Below are 19,232 nucleotides of genomic sequence, written 5' to 3'. Positions count from 1 at the left end.
TAGTTTATCTGATGAATTATTAACGAGCCTATTAAAAAGCGGTTTAAAGATATTTTTAGCAAAAATGAAATGCATACTTATATCAGATTTGGTGACCCAAGTCCTTCAAGGTCTTCCTTTATCGCAATCTCCTACAAACGCTCAAGGGACAAGCAAACATTTCCCATCTACAAGCCCGAAACCCATTCAGTGCATACCCGGGCCACTCGTGTCGCTTTCCAATCTTGCAAATATCAAATATGTTTACCGACTGAAGGGAGCCCGTGTAAATAAAGGCCGAGATGCAATTAAAAGCAAATTTGTACAATTCATTCAATTTGGTAGTGTGTTTGGCGAAAAGCTCCCTTGGATATAGCGTCATAAATCATTTCACCTTTCTAAACATACTCTTTTTCATATTTGGCGCTCCCGTAACAAATAAGCCTAACCCCACCGTAACGCGTGCTTGCACACAATAATAAACACGTTTTTTTATCGACTAGAAATATCGTTCAGTTGTGAAATTATGATTAATGTATATTGCGATTTAATGTTTGGTTGCTATTTTTTGTGCTATGATTAAGTTTTAAGAATATGATATTTTTATTATTTTCTTAGAGTGTTTTGTAAATTTTTTGCATTGAATATCTATATGTGAATTAAAGCAAAAATTCGTTAAATTTATTTCGAGATAATATAAAAATTTGCAACCATATCATATACATAGATTATTTTGATTTTTTCATTGTTTATTTGTATACTTTGCTAATCCTGTTATTATTGTATTATAAAATATAAATATTTAAATGGTATGCAGAATAATGTATAACAAATTTATCGTGCAATAATATCTTATATATAACAATAATAGATTAAAATAACTTCTGGCTTTCGAACCTTAATAAAATGATCTTATTTCTTAAGATTTTTTTTACATATTTCTAACAAAAAATATTTATGATTTCTGTATATTGAATACAATTTTAAAACAATTTCTGCGAAGTTTTACTAGAATCGAGTCATTACTTTACAAAAAACGTGTTTGTTAGCTTTTATCTAAAATAAACATACTGCGGTCATTTAAAATACAGTAAACTGGGCAATTGTTTTGTATCAGGCATCAAAGGTATTATTTTATTTGAGTTACAGGTTTCTGCAATTGGAGAAATACAGCCACTTTTACCTTACCGGTTCCAATACAAATTTGCATATTTTAACTATTAAATTGATCGAAACGTTTTGATTTTAAACTTGTATTTTTATGTTCCTTTTTTTAAATTTATAAATAGATTTAACAACATGTTACAGATTTTGTTAAATTTATTTAAAAAAAAAACTTTTGGCCTTTTGAAATATATTGCTACATTTATAATATACTATAGTATACATTCTAAGCGCCAATTTAAGAATGTACAAAGAATAATCACAAATATACATTCATAAAAGGTCAGATCTTTCGGAAAATTATTTATGTATCCATATGTATGTATGTACGTAATTATTTTTTTTCGTTTCATATTTTTTTAATTTTTAATCGAATTTAATAAAGAACAAATTAAATTATTTATTGAAAAAATATAATTAAATGTTGTTTTTGCTAAAATATTTTAATACAAATTTTTCCTCCTACCAAAGATCAATAAATTTAAGTAATAACATTATTAAACAATGCGGAAAAATATTTAAATATTATTTCCGTTATGTAAATACACACATTTTATGTTTTTTTGTTTACTAATTTACACATATTATTCGTACACTTTATTTTATTAAACACTTCTGGAAATTGCTCAAAGGCATCGTAGACAACTGTTCGGTGCTCGAGCAGCTCCAAATGTGGGCTCCGGAAGGTGGTTATAATTCTCGGTCGCGTCCACTGTTCTTGCCTGTAAAGTCTAGAACTAGAGCACTTGCCAACTCTTCTCTAGCAAAGACCATACTTCTGCTCAATACTGTGCGTAGAGATATTGACATTTTGTCGTGCACATATGGGGTTTTGGTTCAATTCATGTGGGATAATGCACACCTGTTCAGGTGATTTGTGTCTGTCCTTTTATCTTGTTTTCGTTCTTTTACTTATATGTGTGTGTGCGTATATGTATTTGTATGTATGTATACGTATATATGTATTTATTTTTAAATTTTAATATATCTTATACTTTTGGCAATCGTGACGCATTAGGTTAACCTGTCAGGTCACGATGATCATAATTTTAATAAATTAATAAAATATACTAGTTAGCTATTTAAACGTGTGATTTTGTATTATGTTGCAATAATTGCATTTGTGTTATTTGGGGACTGTTGCTCATTATGGTAAGCTTTACTTGCTTTTATTAATGAGATAATCCAAAACTAATTTTGCCATGTCACGAAAACGCTGTTTTATTTGTAAATATAAATAGATGGAAGAGTATATATGAGAGTATTTTAACAGATGTTGTAAAATTTAATTTCTACGCGATGATCCTGGATTGTCCCCACAATGTATATTGCGGGTGCTGTGGTGTGTGCTGGTGCATTGTCTCATTGAAGCACTTTACTCGCCTTTTTTGCGCTTTGCGTATGTTTAACTTCAAATTACATTATTGTAGGTCCACGAGACGTAGCAAGGACGTGTAACATTACGACAAACTCTACAGGGAATTGAGTTATTACGCTGATATGATAAGGAGAGGAAACAGCGGTACGCATAACACGACGCCTCCTGGCGACGCGAAAAAACTTCTGTAAAATAAAAACCACGCTCGTTAATTAACGCCAGCCGCATAACGAGTAATTAGCGCGAGTGTTGCGGCAGCTCCTCTGTGTGTGTCCCTCGTGGTTGTATTCCGGTGAGAAAGTGAGTCTGTTTGTCATAGTCTCCTGTGTGTTTACGCACGCATTGCCGCGTTATTAACCGTCTCGAGTGCACAGACGCTAACGAGAGAGGAGACACTACCGCCTACTATAGTGCAGTGCCTCAGCCTCAAATACTAATTTGTGTAACCACCCTTTTCAAAGAATTGAAAGGGGTCTCACGAGGCGGTGCTCGGGAGTGTTCGCAGACTGCGCTGATTGTCTCTCCTCGGAGATGAGCGCAGACAGTTGAAAAAAATGGCGTGAAAAAGATTGACAGTATGTTGATGAGGGTTGGAGAAGAGAATGATTTTTTTATGATTTTTTACTATAAAATAATATTCGGAAAGTAAAAATACAAAGTCTAGAAAATTGTTATAAAATATTTTGGGATGAATTCTCTAGAACATTTCTTTAATTATTTTTAAACATCCCAATAATTGCCCATAAGGATTAGTAAGATTCCATGGTCATTAAAGTCTCGAAAGATTTTTCATTAGTCCATTAAAATAGGATTTTTGCAACTGAGATAAACTTCATAAGTTTAAGGACTATAATATTCGTAATTAAAGCCACCGAAAAACACTAAGTATACGTCATTCATGCTTAGAATTTTCGCGTGCGCGATTTTTGTTTGCAACAATTCAGTCACAAAATATATATATTATTGAATTATGATATAGTCAATCATTTAGTTCTGCAGCATATTGTACTTATGTTTTAAAATCTTGAGTAATTATAGATTAAAAAAATGATTTTAATTAAATTCTCTAATTTAATAATTAATCTCAAAAACTGTAATTCAAGATTGAAAAATTAATTAATAAAATACATATTCATGTAGACACAAAATAAGACAAAAACCATATTATTATAAAGTTATAACGGTTATATTTCCATATTTTAATACAATTTTCATAGCATTAGTGATAACGGACATCATTGTCGTAAACCTCAGTTTTTTTTATTATTATATATATATTTTTATTATATACTACAATATTTTAAATATGAGTTTCCTCTTCACTAAACGTGGCTGATAAAATGACTCATTTGAAAATAGCATGTGTAACCTTTTATACCAGCGATTATTAAATTATAAAATGTTGGTTTTCAAAGTGGATTTACGTCATATTTCAAAAGGTCAACAATGACTTTATATTCTTCGGAATTGTAATATTTTTAGAGTTTGTAGCGGTTAATTAAATTTGCCTTTGTTAATTAAAAGGAATTAATTTAATTATGTTTAATTTTGTTTCAGGTAAGCGTCGACTACACCGTTCATGCAATATATGTATGTATGAATACATTTTTTATGTATATATTTATAAAGCTTGTGTTTTTTTTAAATATTATTTTAAAATGGTTTTACTAAAATGTATAAATAGTATTTGTTTGAAATATTTAAATCTATATATAAATTATAAAAACTTTTTTTTTAGATTTCATCAAAATTTCATAGATTATGATATATTTCAATAAATGTTGATGATGTATAAGAGTATAATATGGCACATATATTACTAATATAAATAAGCGTTTTAATAGAAAAATTAGTTATCTGACTTTATTTAGCAACGAATCTCATAAAATATTGGTTGCAAAATGTACTATTAAAATAAATACTAACAATTAAATATATATTAAGCTCTTTTTTAAGTTGAAGCTAATTTTTTTAAAATTAAATTTTATATCAAAACTTACTATTAATAATACTTTTAGATGTATTGTTTAAATAAATATTAACAATTAAATTTATTTTAAGCTTTTCTTTCAGTTGTAGTTAAATTTCTTAAATGTTATCCCATATGATTGCTTACTATTATCAGTTAATAAATTTACAATTAAATTACAATTAAATCAATAGTACTGAATTTATTAGGTTAATTTAACTATTTAACACTTCTTTTTTTGAAATAAAAATAATAAAAATAGTCTCTTTTATAATTGGTTAATCTTCATTGCTTTGATAAATCCAAAAAATATTTTAAATTGCAAAATTAATTACATTAAAAATAAGTCTTGGTTAAAACAATATTTATATTTTTGGTTCAAATTTTGCTACAAAAAATTGTATATTGAATTATTAATTTTATTATTTTCACTGATATCTAGTTATGAATTCAGTAGATTGGTTTACTTAGCTTATTATTAACTATATGCAGTCAAATATATCTTCGCTATAGTTGATTTTATTATTACGTTATAATTAATAATTTTAAAAATTTAGTATCATTGATGCTACAATATATAATTTTAGAGAATTTTTGCCACCAAATTAGATAATTGGTTATCCCAAAAAAAATTTCGTTTTTTACATATATATTATAAAACAAAAAAAAAATACTTTAAAATGTTTTTTTAATAAAATAATTGAAAATATGATTTTATTCTAAATATATAACTTCTCCCGCCTCTTAAACACTTTTTTTATTTAAATTAGTAAATATTATAATTTTTATTTTTGACACTTTGAATCACCTACTATTGTGTAATGGTAGGTGATTTATTAGATAGTAAAAATTCTGCAATTGTAAATTTTGCGGTTCAATTTTTTTCTTAAATATCAGAGTGCAGATGTGCAGTAACACAGTTATGTATATAACAAAAGATATACTTACGTATCAACTTAAAATTTTAATTAAAAAAACGAGTAAAATTAATTTTAAATTACCTAATATATAATTTGTAATATAAAGTTTTATTAGGCATTAGTTTTATTTTGATTAGTGAACTGCACAAAAGACAAAATTTATTTTTGCAAAAACATGTATATACATATATAACAAAATAATGCATCTAGTTAAGTGACAGATTTATACACTTAATAAATGCCTGTAAAAATGCGTAGGATGTTTATTACTATATATCACTACAATTATGTATATATTTCATTTTTTTTTTAAAAACTAAATTTTAATAAATAATATAAATAACGTTGATAGGAAACTACGTGAAATATGAATTTGAGTAATATACAATAAACAGTTTAATAAACGTTATATGATATAATGATTTATAGATCAAAAAAAATATTTGTAAATGAAATTGGCAATAAACGCAACCATGCGTGTTATTTTTGAGGACTTTGTAAAAACAAGGATCCACACCGAAAATTCATACTATTCCAATCAACAACAAAACAAACAAACCGATACTGGGCAAATAAATGGATGCAAACACATTCCAATTTTCCATTAATTCAATCGGTTATTATTCATTCGTTTGAAATGTATTTGTGAAAATAACTTAACACTGAACTGCAGAAACAACATTGTTTAAAGCCTTAACTATAACTAGAGGAATACTGTTGTTTAAAAAAATATTAATTTGCATATATTACTGTTTGCATTTATTAATTTTGCGGCTTATTAGTTTTTTGATAAATTGTGCAGTGGTTTTGTAAGCGGTCTACTGAAAATCTATTTCTAGAAACTATATTAGCTACGTGTTATGCTCACTTGAGTGTATGAGCTGTCGATAATAGACATACTGATAACGAGACATTTCCACACATATGATATAATGGTAGTTACTGGATAAAGGCTCGCTTTGATGTGGAAACGTTAATGAAAACGTCATCGAATCGAGCGAATAATTCGCCATTTTACTATTAATCGAAATATAAAATTATGAAATATGCATCGTCGTCTGACTGATGCTGTGTCATTCGCATTTATAATTTGCAAGAAAGAAAATTAAACAATAATCAAAGTGAGTGCTTTCGAACGATTATCTGGATTTCCATTTTAATTCTCTGACAATGGAAATGGTCTAAAGTTATTTTATCATTTCAAGCGTTACGCTTGAATAATCTAAGACTGGAATTTAAATCTTCTCTGACTACATTAATATTATTGTGTTTATCTAGTCTTTAATTAATTTGAACCTAACCTTAACAATTCATATATAATTTTTGTAAATTTATTTCTTAATGTAGAAATACTCTCCGAGATCTAATTGCTTTATTATATTTCTAAGCGTTTGATTTATAAATTGTAGAATTTAATTTTTATTCGAAGTTATAAACTATCCTGGATTAAATTATTATTTAAAAATAGACAAAATATTTTTTTAATATTATATAGAAATTGTAAAATTTATAAGCTTAATGTTTATATATTTTTTATTGAAGATAATAACTGCTTTCAGTTATTTATTTTGACGTTAAAATCTGTATTATCTATGTTAAATTTATCGTACAATATTTCTGTATGTATGATTTATTTTATATTTATCTCACATCGATAAACATTTCACCTACAATATATTCATATGAATATGTAATATACGAAAACTCTGTCTAACGATCCACAGGTGGGTAGTTCCAATCTCGGCTTCGTATTCTTTATGAGTTTTTTTCGTACGAAAAAAAATCACGCAAACTATGTGTTACCTGATGCATAAATATTTAAGACCTCATTTCCGTTTTTATATCATGCATGTATATATTAAATCGATAAACCGCTGCGTGAAAAAGTATATTTTACATCGCGAAATGTGTTTTCTGTAGTGATTCGTTACAAAACTCATTTTTTCACCATTCTGTGCATTTTTAATCCATTAAAAGCGAAACAAAAATAAAAAAATAGCACTTTCCAGGTGTACATTGCTGACCAGGATAAGAGAAGAGCTTTATATAATATAAATTTAATAAATACGGACCCGGGCTGATATCAAAACACAATATGCATACCCTGGGCGTAATGTAGGGCAATATATTATAATGGCTTGGTGTTTATTGTTCGTGCACTTTTATGAGTGAAATTTACGAGTGTCATTATATCATGGAGCGGGTGTTTGTGTGTGAACCTTTAGCAACATAACCCTTAACTGTGGTAGAATTTTTAAACTTAATTAAGGCAGTAGGTATTTCATACTTATCTACACTTCACAGCTAACTAGAATTATCACTAATATTGTATAATATAATACCATTAGGTTGTATCATATATTTTATTAATCAAAATATGCTTGAGTCCTTATTTTTAAATGTTGTGAAGTCGTCAATGACATTTATAATATCACTTCATTATTGAACTTATGTTATAATGTATTTCGAAGTGTATGGAAGGGTTACAATCTATAGCGGAAAGTTCAAGGAAAGGTAATAAAACAATTTTTTCAGTTCTAATGCTTTTTGCAACAGCATTTAGTAAAGTATTTAAGTCAAATAGGTATGACTTTGCCGCCAAAATAGATGCCTAAAAACAATTCAACACAATGAAAAAGTGCCGAGTTGTAAATATTTTGTAGAATAAGCGCCGGTGGAGAAGCTTGTAAAAAAGTGATGTCCTCTGGATGGTCCGCTGAGGTCTCTTGTGTTTGTTGTTGTTGTTTTTTCTCGGTCTCAAATGGTGTAATCGTCTGCTTTTGATCTCTACTGATGTGACATAGTGTCAGATCAGTTATACTCTTGATTCGAGACGAATTTAGCAAATCACAGATGGTGATGTTGCCCGGGCAATTGCATCGCTTGCATATTCGACCAATACAATATGTTTGAAACACACTTTAAATAAGTAAAAGTGCAAGATAAACATTTCGAGGTCGCTAACGCAAGGGATTGATTACAATAGCGGTTTTTACGCCGGTAGATGGGTATGCTAAAAATATGTATGTTTAATAACGTTGACCAATTGCACCCCTCGCATATTCGACCAACATATTATGTTTACGCATTGAATAGGTGAAACAGCAAGGTAAACTCATTTCGAAGGCCATTAACCCTTTGAGCGGTATCACCGTACATGTACGGCGGTTGATATTATACTGCTTTTAGGTACCCTAGATAGTTATTTATTTACATATATAAATGAAAAAATAATAAATAAAAAACATGTTTATATCATATTTTTTTTATAAATTAAAGAGTACGTAAATAAACATAACAAAAAATAAAAAGCCTCTTAATTAATATAAATTTTTTTAACGAAATTTAATATTAGAGAAATGTTAAAATAAAAAAGTAGTTAAATCGATCAAAGCTTTTTTTTGTTGAGAAACACTGTTTTTTCTATAAATGCAATATAAATATTAATACATAAATAACCACTGATATTTTTGAACTAGCGGTTTGAGAGTCTCCGTTGTAGTCGTCGATGATTCAATTGGCGTTGAGTGATTAAGTGCTTGGCGTGAAATATATGAATTTTCAAAGAAGTTTGGTTAAATAGAAGATGAAAGAAATTGATGATCATTCACCCTTTTTAGTGAAAGCTGGTTTTGAGATGCTAATAATAAAAAAATGGTTATTCGATGATAGACCAGTGTTTGTGATAGTGCTAGCAATTTATGGTAATCTCTGTTATTTTTTACTATAAGCCATTTTATTGACGTTTTGGTAATTTTGATTGACAGTTTTAGAACTTATAGAGTTTAATACTTTTAATCTTTACAGCTTACATCTTTGCCAAATTTTATTAAGTGATATAATTGTATACAATATTTTGAATTTAAGTGTATTATAAAGATTGGATTTTTAAATTTATATTATTAACATTCCAGCCACAGTATCGAACGCTTCTTATATATTCAACAAAAACACCCCTCTGTCGTTTTTTTTTCTTTAATTATAAATAGTACAGATATGTTTGTCAATCTATTAAGGGTGATGTATTTTTTCTATGAGTTTAAAGTGATTTTATAATGACAATGGATTTTCATTGGGGTCTGTAGTATCGTCGCTTTCGCGCTAAAGGGTTAGCCACCTTTTATATTAGGTCACGTTCGTTTGCGAAAGGCTTTCGGTGTCGAAAAATAAACGTCCAGATCTGCGGCGAGGATCTTGCGATGAAATGAAGTTAGCGAAACGACACAGGGGTACACTGTGCGGCGGCCCCTGTCGAGATTTGCGCTAAGCTCTCTCCTCCAGAGCTTTCATTATATCCTCGGGGAAGTGCATGACGCCCCGAGGGTCTTATCGCTCTATATACGTATGTATATATTATCTACGTATATAGGTATGTGTCTCATTATTTTGGCAACTTTCTCGCGCACCACTTGTCACTGTCAGAGTTATTGTAACGTGATTATCAATACTAATTTCCAGTATCTATTTCTGGATTGCGTGCTCGAGGGAACTTATGGTTGACTTGCAAAAGTTATGAGATGCGAGTGTTTGGTAGTTGGAGGTGTTTATTCGAGCATGGAGGCATTAAACTTATAACTTTTTGGTATAAGTATACAATAATGTAAGTTTTTCCAATGTGGTTTATTTGTAAAAGGGTAAATTGGCTATTTTTTAAATAACTCTTCGATTCCATAATTCTGATATACAGACTCTATGAATATATCTTAATAGGTAAATGTGTAATTAAGTAAAAATAAAAATAAATAAGTGAACATGATTAAGCTTAACCATAAAAAGCGAAATATCTCTAAAAAGTTGTATTTATTTTTAATGAATGTATTTACGCTAAATTAATCAATGTCATTATCGAAATATCATGATTACTATATTGAATAAATAGTAATTAGCTAACAATAAACAGAAATGAACTGTGTGTTTTAAATAATTGTAAGTAAAAAATGATACAGTTGTAACGATTCTTAAACCAAATTTACCCACAATTTATGTTTTTGACATTGGTTGTTCTTGTATGAAGTCATGGATATTAATTTAAACGCTTTAATGTAAATGTTCGTTGTACTTCTTCTCTCAAAACTGCGAAGTTTCAAACAGTTTCAGAGCTTTATTACTTGCTGGTATTGCTTCATAATGCCAAGCATAAAACCGCACTGGAGATACATATATTATTCGGGAAACTTTATCTAGATTTTGATTATTGAATACCCCCGAGTTGTAAAACTCGAGGATTAATTAATACGGCCGCTATCTTTCTGAAACATTTTCCCAGATTACGTCACGCGACAAAAGATAAAGAGACATAAAGAATCTCCAGCATCCGAAAAATATGCTCCGACGCAAATTTCCTCCATTACGATCCGCCATGCACATCGGTATGCGAAAGCTTTAATTTATGGTCGCTTCAGGAAATGGCGTGTTCTTTTCTTGTGTAATGGAAAAGAAGGCATGTAAAAAAGCAAAATTAATACACCTGTATTTCTCAATGTCCAAACTGGCACACGAACGAAGCATGTGAAGAAAAAAAGTAAAAAATAGTATGAATCAAAGTAAAAGTTATAATGAGTTTTATAATGTTTTAATAACTGTACAATATATTTTATAAATTTAATTTTCTTATTTTTTTTTATAATAAGATTCACATTTTTTAATTATTTGCTCTGACAAAATAGAATGTATTTTGTCAAAAAATAATTAAAAATAATCTATAATAAAAATAAAATCTTATTGGGACAAACTAACACCTAAAATTAAAAAATCATTATAATTGAAACAATTTTTATTGTTGTTTCTTAATTAATGTATTAATGCTTCTAAGACAAATTATTTTAATTGAAAAAATAAAATAGTGGCATTAATTTATTTTTAATATATCAAATTTGTGTTGTATCATATATATTTTAGCAAAAAAAATATTGAAACTAGTATATTATGTTTTTATAATAAAGCTTGATCCTTCTGTATAAAACGCAATGAAGGCTTAAATATTATATTTCTTGCCATAAAAAATATCCTTATGAAGTATGTAACATGGTTTCGTTTACATAATCTCATATATGCACACAAGAACGCCTCAAAATATCAAATTATCAACGGAGGAGAAAAAAGTATGCGTTCAGGCATTTTTTTAGCGAATCCCAAATGTTATTAAGCGCATGGTAAGATTTGTATTTGGTAAATATATTTTTTAATATATATAATACAATGAAAAAATGTCGAAAATGGGACACAATATCCGCACAAAATTAATGGCGTGTATTTATTGCGTATTATGTATATTTTTTGCTTAATGTTTATGATAATGGATTTAAATAATGGCGCGGCTGAAATAAAGTTGTATTATCGCCGTCGTTGAAGACGCGTGATTAAAAAAGGCGGTCCGATCGAACGCGATTATTAGAATAAATTGCTTAATTTTTCTAAAAATATTTTAAGGAAGTGGGTTTCATAAATCAGAAGCGTGGCACGCACGCAAATGGTTAACCGTTTGCATTCAAGGGGAGCTTCTCGAGCCCATAATTTTATCTGATATATTGGGTGGCTTAATTAAGTAACCATATATTACGTTAAAGTTACACTTTTTTAAAGCAATAAAAAATAATATTTATTTAAATAATCTTAATAATTTAAACAAATCCATGACTGTCTAACTTTATGTATTTATGAGGGTCGATTTGTTAAAATTAAAAAGTACATCCGAAAAAATAATTGAACAAACCTTAAAGTACATAATAACTTGCTTGCCATTTAAACATTCTTTATAGTGAAATTATAATATGTTGCTTCTCAAGTAAGAGGTCGGGTCTCCTACTTTTTATATCTATACTTATGATATTAAAAAAGCTCATAATATGTATGAATTTTTAGTTGAGTATTAGTGGTTAACCATTAAAATATTTACTATATTTATTGACGCCAGCAATTTTATATTGTGTGTTAAGTACGACTTATCGACTAGTAACATGAAAATAAATAAAAGAGACTACATTCTTACTAGAAAAAATACTTTTAAAAGCGAGGGACACTAAATTAAAAAATGGCGATAGATTAAAAATCAGTGTTTAGTTTTTACATAAAAAATAAGTGATCATATAATTTAAAAATTATGTCTTAAATAAGCATTAAGAATAGCTAAAAAGAAATAGTATGAAAATTCAATAGATGAAATAAAAAATGATCCAAATAATATGTGGCAAACAAATAATTAATCAACCTTGGAAGGCTCATGTATTAAAAATTTGTAAAATTAATATAGATTAATGCATTAAATGATAAAAAAAAATTACAAATTAGAAACCAATGCTTAAATTTTACATATAAATTATGTGATTCTATCTTCATTGCCAAATCTTGAATAGAGATGTTTGGCCATTATTCATTAAAGTTTTTTTAGAATTGTAAGCTTTGGAAGGCTTGTGTACTAATTAAACGCACAAACATATTTTATTCGATTATATTATATGTAAAAATATGTAAATAATAAAATAAATTTTCTTGCGAGAATGCAGTATTGTATGTTTAATTAATACATTTTTTATTACTTTTTAATATAATAGGCCACTAACTATGTTACGGTAGTAAGTTTATTAGGGAATGGACTACAACGTAGTGATGTCCCAATCAAGGAAAATAACAGAATATTGATTCTTAGATATTTTTTTCTAAGTAATTATATTATATGCCATCTAACGACAATGCAATGAACCTTTATGATGCATATACATATTATAAAGTATATTTAATTTTGTAGTTGGAATTTTTATATCAGAAAAATTACTAGTTCCAATTTTGCAGATCAACATTTAACCACTTTAAATACCCATTACTTAATACTCTGAAATTCAAAATATCATATGGCAAAGAATGCTTTTTTTAATAATAAAACATTTCTTTATACTCTCCAAAAATAGCAAAGTATGCCATTTTTTTTAATAAGAAAGCTAACTAATCCAATATCCAAAGTCAATGATCCCTTAAATTGGACTTTTAGTCAAGTCATGTAGAAAATTATTATATATAATAATATAATATTTTTCTGTCACCTATTTTTTGACATAATAATAGTTTTCCATTTTATCTAACTGACAATCGATACAAAATCCCCAGTTATCAGTCATTATTGTAAAACCTTGAATGCGTCAATTTTAATCCTTCCCCATGCATTCTTAAACGTTTTATGGTCTGATAACGCGAAAGCGACAATTAACCCCCCTCGTAATTTTAGCCTGTCACAAAAATATGATTTGTAAGCGATTTTATTTTTACGACTTCTTATAACGCGCGGTTTAACTAATTGTGTTGTTGTAAAGTAGGAAAAAATAGTGTCGAAAAAAGGCGTCCACGCGACGAAGGAAATGTTGCGTTGAAATTTCATAAAACAAGTCCACTTTAAAAGTTCAACCCTTATTTATTTTTTCTTGCTAAATTTATTTTACTAGGTCGTTTCATATAAAGTGGCAAAGAAATATTTTTTAACTAGATACAATTGTATTTATCAAAATTGTCATTTTTTAAGAACATACAAAAATTTTTTTTTTAGAGATTGTTTAGTAGTTAATGGCTCTTATCATATCATTCTGATTACTGCTCTTTGTGTTTTAAAATAAATCTTAATGTATAAAAAGGTGATTTATAAGGTAAAGGTCATGCGAATATAAATAGATTAAGCTAAATTTACAATACTAATTGGTTTAATTTTGCAACAGTAATTAATTAGTTTAATTAATTAATATTTAATCTCATTTCCACATATGTGAAATTCTCTCAGGTCACCCTGATTTATAAAAAGGGTGTCAATTCTCACATTAACAATTATAGGCCAATCGCGTTACTTTCAGCACCTGCAAAATTATTTGAAATTGTATTGCATAAATACAGTTTTAATTATTGCAGGTGTATACTTCTCGAGCAACAACGTGGTTTTCGTCAATGTCGATCCATTGTCACTAATCTTATGTTTTTTTGTATCTTTGTTTCAAGATCATTGGAATCTGGTGTACAAGTGGACGCTATAAACATGGATTTTGAATCAAAGTTAATCATGCATTACTTGTAAAAAATTAATCTATTTTAGGTTTTCTGAAGGTTTCATAAACCTATTCTCAAATTACTTGACCAATTCAACTCGTCAATTATAAAAACTCTTTTTCCAAACGATATAAGATCTCTACTGGAGTAAGCGTGTTAGATGACGAGAATGAATGGAGAGGTCAGGGCATGCGAACCGCATGCTCTTATCTCTCACTCATTCTCGTCACTTAACACGCGAACGACCGAGAAGGAAAGTATTTTACCACCCGCCCTTGGTTATGTATATATATTTTATGTTATTTTTGCGTTAGGTCACGATGGTCATAATTTTAATATATAAATAAATAAAATAAAAATAGGGTGACGTCTCGCATTTTAATATAGTATCTCCTGAAGTAATATAAATTATGGTTACTTTTTTATGTATAATTTCAATTTCTCTACAATATGATTTCGCTGTAAAAATTTTAATCGGTTTAAAAACCGATCGTTGAATAATCAAACCTCCAGAATATTTGTTTCCAAATGCAAATCAATTTCAAGGCACGTTTTAGCATTTTAATCGTAGATAATCCTGAGAACTAACAAAGAACAGTTGCTGCTGTTTTTGCCTTTCGAACAGTACGTGCGGTACCCATCTTTTCTGTGGCATTCATGTGTTATGAAACAGTCTCTGGAGAAACCAGTAAATCTGCTTCGAGCTCTTGCGAATTGTTGTTTCTGGTTCAACTGAAAAAGTGTTTCTCAATCTTTTTTCTAAACAGAAAACAAAGGTTTTTCACGGAGCTCATTTGCCAGGGCAGTTTTTTTTAAACTAACCCCTTTTTATGTTTTTTTAAACTAGCCCCCTGACTGACAGTATCATCGCCAAATCCCAAATTATTATTTCATTGATGTCAAACAGCTCAGAAATAAAACTGCCTTAAAACACGTGTCTTATAAAAATCTATACATAAAATATTGATTAAACGGGTTTAACTTTAAGTAGTTTTTCTACATTTTATTTAATTTAAAATGGTGAAAAAAATATACTACTAAAATGTACAATATTTAACTTAATAGGTTTCAAATTAAACCGTAATTTATTGTTTTTTTATTATTAAATAATTATAAATAAGATCATACATATTTTAAATTAAATTTATACACGTATTTCAAACTAATATATAATATAAGAATCGATTAAGATGAAAATACGATTTTTGAGAGTTGCTATCGATTAAGGTTTTTTTTTTAGTTTTATAATATTTTCTTCAAACCTCATTAAGTTGAGAGCGTCCAAAAAATAGCATCCACAGAAAATAAATTGAAAATTACATATCGAGTTTCTGTCTTGAGTTTTTCACCACTGAAAGAAATTAAACGAGCAAGCTTTACGAAATAACCTTTGGAAAAAATGCGAAGCATAAAGCTGCCTGCTGATACGATTTCCGGGAATTGATAAAAAAATGTGCCGTATTTTAAAAATTACGAACAGTAGGTAAACTGATAATACAGCTAATTGGGAAAATGCTGCTTTAAATCATTCAAAACAAATAAATTACAATGGCAAAGTGAAGTGCTATTAATGGAGTTCTTTGTATTATTAACCTACCTTTTACCACATCGTTATTTTGTTATTATTTATTGCACAATACAAGCTTATTTTGAAATGCTTCATCCATTGTATATTTAACCTGCCAATAATTCAACGGTTACAGCAACTTTTGAGTACTACTTACTTGGGCGTATTTTATTCAAAGCCTACTTGTTAATATATTCTGTATTTATAACGTATTCAAGACAACAATAGTTTCAGTTATTCTTCATTATGCATTGATTCAATTAATATTGTGCTCAGTATTTCATCTTTGTGTATTTTATTTTTAAACAAACAATTCTCGAATAATCTGTGTATATTAAATACTGCATTTTTCATTAATATTTACAGTAATTCTCTTACTTTTACAGTATTAGTTTAATTTGAGTTTAGTCGTAAAATTATCAGATCCATCATTTAAATTATTCATTTAAAGGATGGATCAGATAATTCAGCACTTAAACTCGACCCAAAAAATATGAAAGGAAAAGTTCGGAAACCTTTTTAAGCAGACCACGTATACGCTTCGTAATTAATCATAGCTTAGGGTTGAAGTGTCGGTTAAACGTTACAATTTACGCTCTTGACATTGGCACGTATACGTACTCGGTTGCATAGTGCGAAATTGCTAAATTTTCCGACGGAATCTACTACTCCATCTTCCGTAATTAAGTCCGAGGTTAATGTTCTGGAAATTTAACAATTTTCGTCGTGCTATTACCGTATTAGAAGCTACGCGGGTTATTTTGTTCGAGAATGTCGGTCGTTTTAAAGCGCGCTCTTTGCTTGTTTTATATGTATAATGTATAAAAAAAAAATTATATAGTTTTTCATAAAAAAACAAATAATAAGCAATAAGGGTTTGGTAAAAGGATGCTAATTTTCTTTTGTAAATTAGCACAGCTTGTCTTAATTAACGTCTGCCTTGTAAAGGTTAAAATGTCAGCGATGTAAATTCAAGTTAGACTCGCTTCTTTATACTTTGCATAGTTTAAGTTTTAGTGCTGTTTTATTTATCTTAATTTTAAAGCAATTGTGGTTTTTAACCCGTTTATCTTTTAACGAATAATATAATCTTGATTTGCACGTTAGAAAAATAAAATATTTATTAAACTTTAAAGCTGAGAATATATTTGCATAATTATGAATTAAAAATTAAAATAGTTAATAATAAATAATTTATATGTTTGTACGTATATTTTTAGTCCCTTTATAATATACCTAATCAATGTAATACAATTACTGCGCTACAGCAAATGTTTATTTGAAAGTAGCCCAGATTCAATTTTTGTAAATTTATTAAATGTTCTATCAAACGTTACTTAACAAAGCCTAGGCGAAGGGGAGCCATAAAGGATCCCATATCCGATGAAAGATATTTTATGTAATCCTGTAATAAAATGTTGTTTCTACGTTGGTATAGTTTTTAGTTAATTCTGGCCACAGTTAATTTTGAGACTTTTTTTGTGCATTTAGGAATACAAAAAAAACATGCATAGCACATAACCTTTTATTCTGTTTGCACATATTATACCTAGAATCTTTCAAATTTAATCTCATCTCCAAGAAAGCGATTTTAGAACAAGCTTTGCCGAAAAACATTTACGCATTTATGAAGTGACTTTGCTCTTAAGTGATATTTAAGTATGCACATATATGTAGTATATTTTCATATTTATAAACATTTGGTTGTGCTATAAATTATGCCAACCAAAACCAAAATTTCGAAAAAATATAGCACTACAAGCGATGCAAATATTTAATATTTATTTAAGTCTAAATATAAATGAGCTTAATGAAATATTAGAATTAAATGATAGAAGAACGTAGTACAAGAAAAAAATGTATAAGGGTAACAGATTTAATAAAACAAGTCGCAAAAACACTGGTAAAAATTATTACAAACTTCAAATTATATAATAAAGTCATAAATAATATTTCTTCTTCAACAATCAGCCAATCATTGATTTAAAGGGCGAGAAATAGATAAAGTTTTTGTCTTAGAAATAAAGAGTTAATTGCAATGAAAAATTAATTTGTGTGGTTTATAATATGGATACATAAATTTCGATTTCCGTATGCATAAATAATTATTTGAGCTATTATGTTTTTAATACAATTTTAAATATTCTAATGTATTCTTTGTTTGTAAATGAAAAAATTTAGGCTAGAAATATATTGACAATAAATTTTAATTATTAATTATTTTATTATTTGATAAAAATATTTGCTATTTATATTTTGTCAAATATTGCTATTTGTATATACATATATGCCATTATATTCCACAACTTGTAATTTATATTACGTAAAAATGCACTTAATTTAAATTACGTAAAAAATAATATTATACAACTGAAAAAAATTCTATATAAAGGTGTATTATAATTATTAAAATGTATATAATAAGATTTTGTCATGAAATTTTGTGTCAAAAAGGATGTTAATTTGGCATAAGATATTGGGGTCCAGAAAGGACCCCTGTTAGGACGACATAAAATTTTTATCCGTACCGTCCGCCAAGAGTAGAAGCCGGCCTACTTTTAAGTGCTAATTGCTTTTAATTTAATTTTAAATTTGTTAAATTAGACTACCCTTTAAACATATAAATACATAGTTTAATAAATGTTTTAATTACATATGTCCTTCAGTAATTATTAAAAAAAAGTTTTTTATAATAATATATCATATTTATATAAAAAATGTCATAAATTGCTATTTACATGTAATATATTAGATTAAAAAAATTATTCGTCTCATATAATTCAAGAAAAAATGCTATTCTTTTTAAAAAAATACTAAGAGAGAATTTATTTATATTTATAATATATTCAAAATAAATAAATATGACTGTATTAAACAGTATATTTTAAAATAAGTAAAAGATTAGTTCTGATACTTTGTATTTTAATATATTTCTCTTAGCTAATGATCAACTATTTATCTGATATAAACACAATTAAAATGCGTACATTTTAGTGATAGATGATTTCATAACCTAACTCATAGTCTAATGCATAAGAAACAAGACTAAACAATTATTAAAAATATGTTTTACCGTTATAAATATATAACAGATTAGGCAAATACAGTGAGGAGATCCTAAATGAGTTTCAATGTGGTTTCAGGTCAAACTGATCCACTATAGATCACAAAAATCTCATGAGATAATATGAATTTAATTTAAAAACTCTATCATATATTTATAGACTTCAAACA

General features: G+C 27.9%; 1 protein-coding gene across 3 annotated transcripts in view; it reads left to right on the top strand.

The window, feature by feature from the left end:
* The window catches only part of LOC148235453 (uncharacterized), a 598,142-nt gene that overhangs the window by 130,776 nt on the left and 448,134 nt on the right, over positions 1 to 19,232 (top strand). The gene's annotated exons all lie outside the window — the stretch shown is intronic.

This window comes from Plectrocnemia conspersa, unplaced genomic scaffold (genome assembly GCF_051122295.1).
Source record: "Plectrocnemia conspersa isolate PC_06_02 unplaced genomic scaffold, ASM5112229v1 ptg000005l, whole genome shotgun sequence".
NCBI classification, from domain to species: Eukaryota; Metazoa; Arthropoda; class Insecta; order Trichoptera; family Polycentropodidae; genus Plectrocnemia; species Plectrocnemia conspersa.
This window is presented reverse-complemented; position numbering and strand designations above follow the sequence as displayed.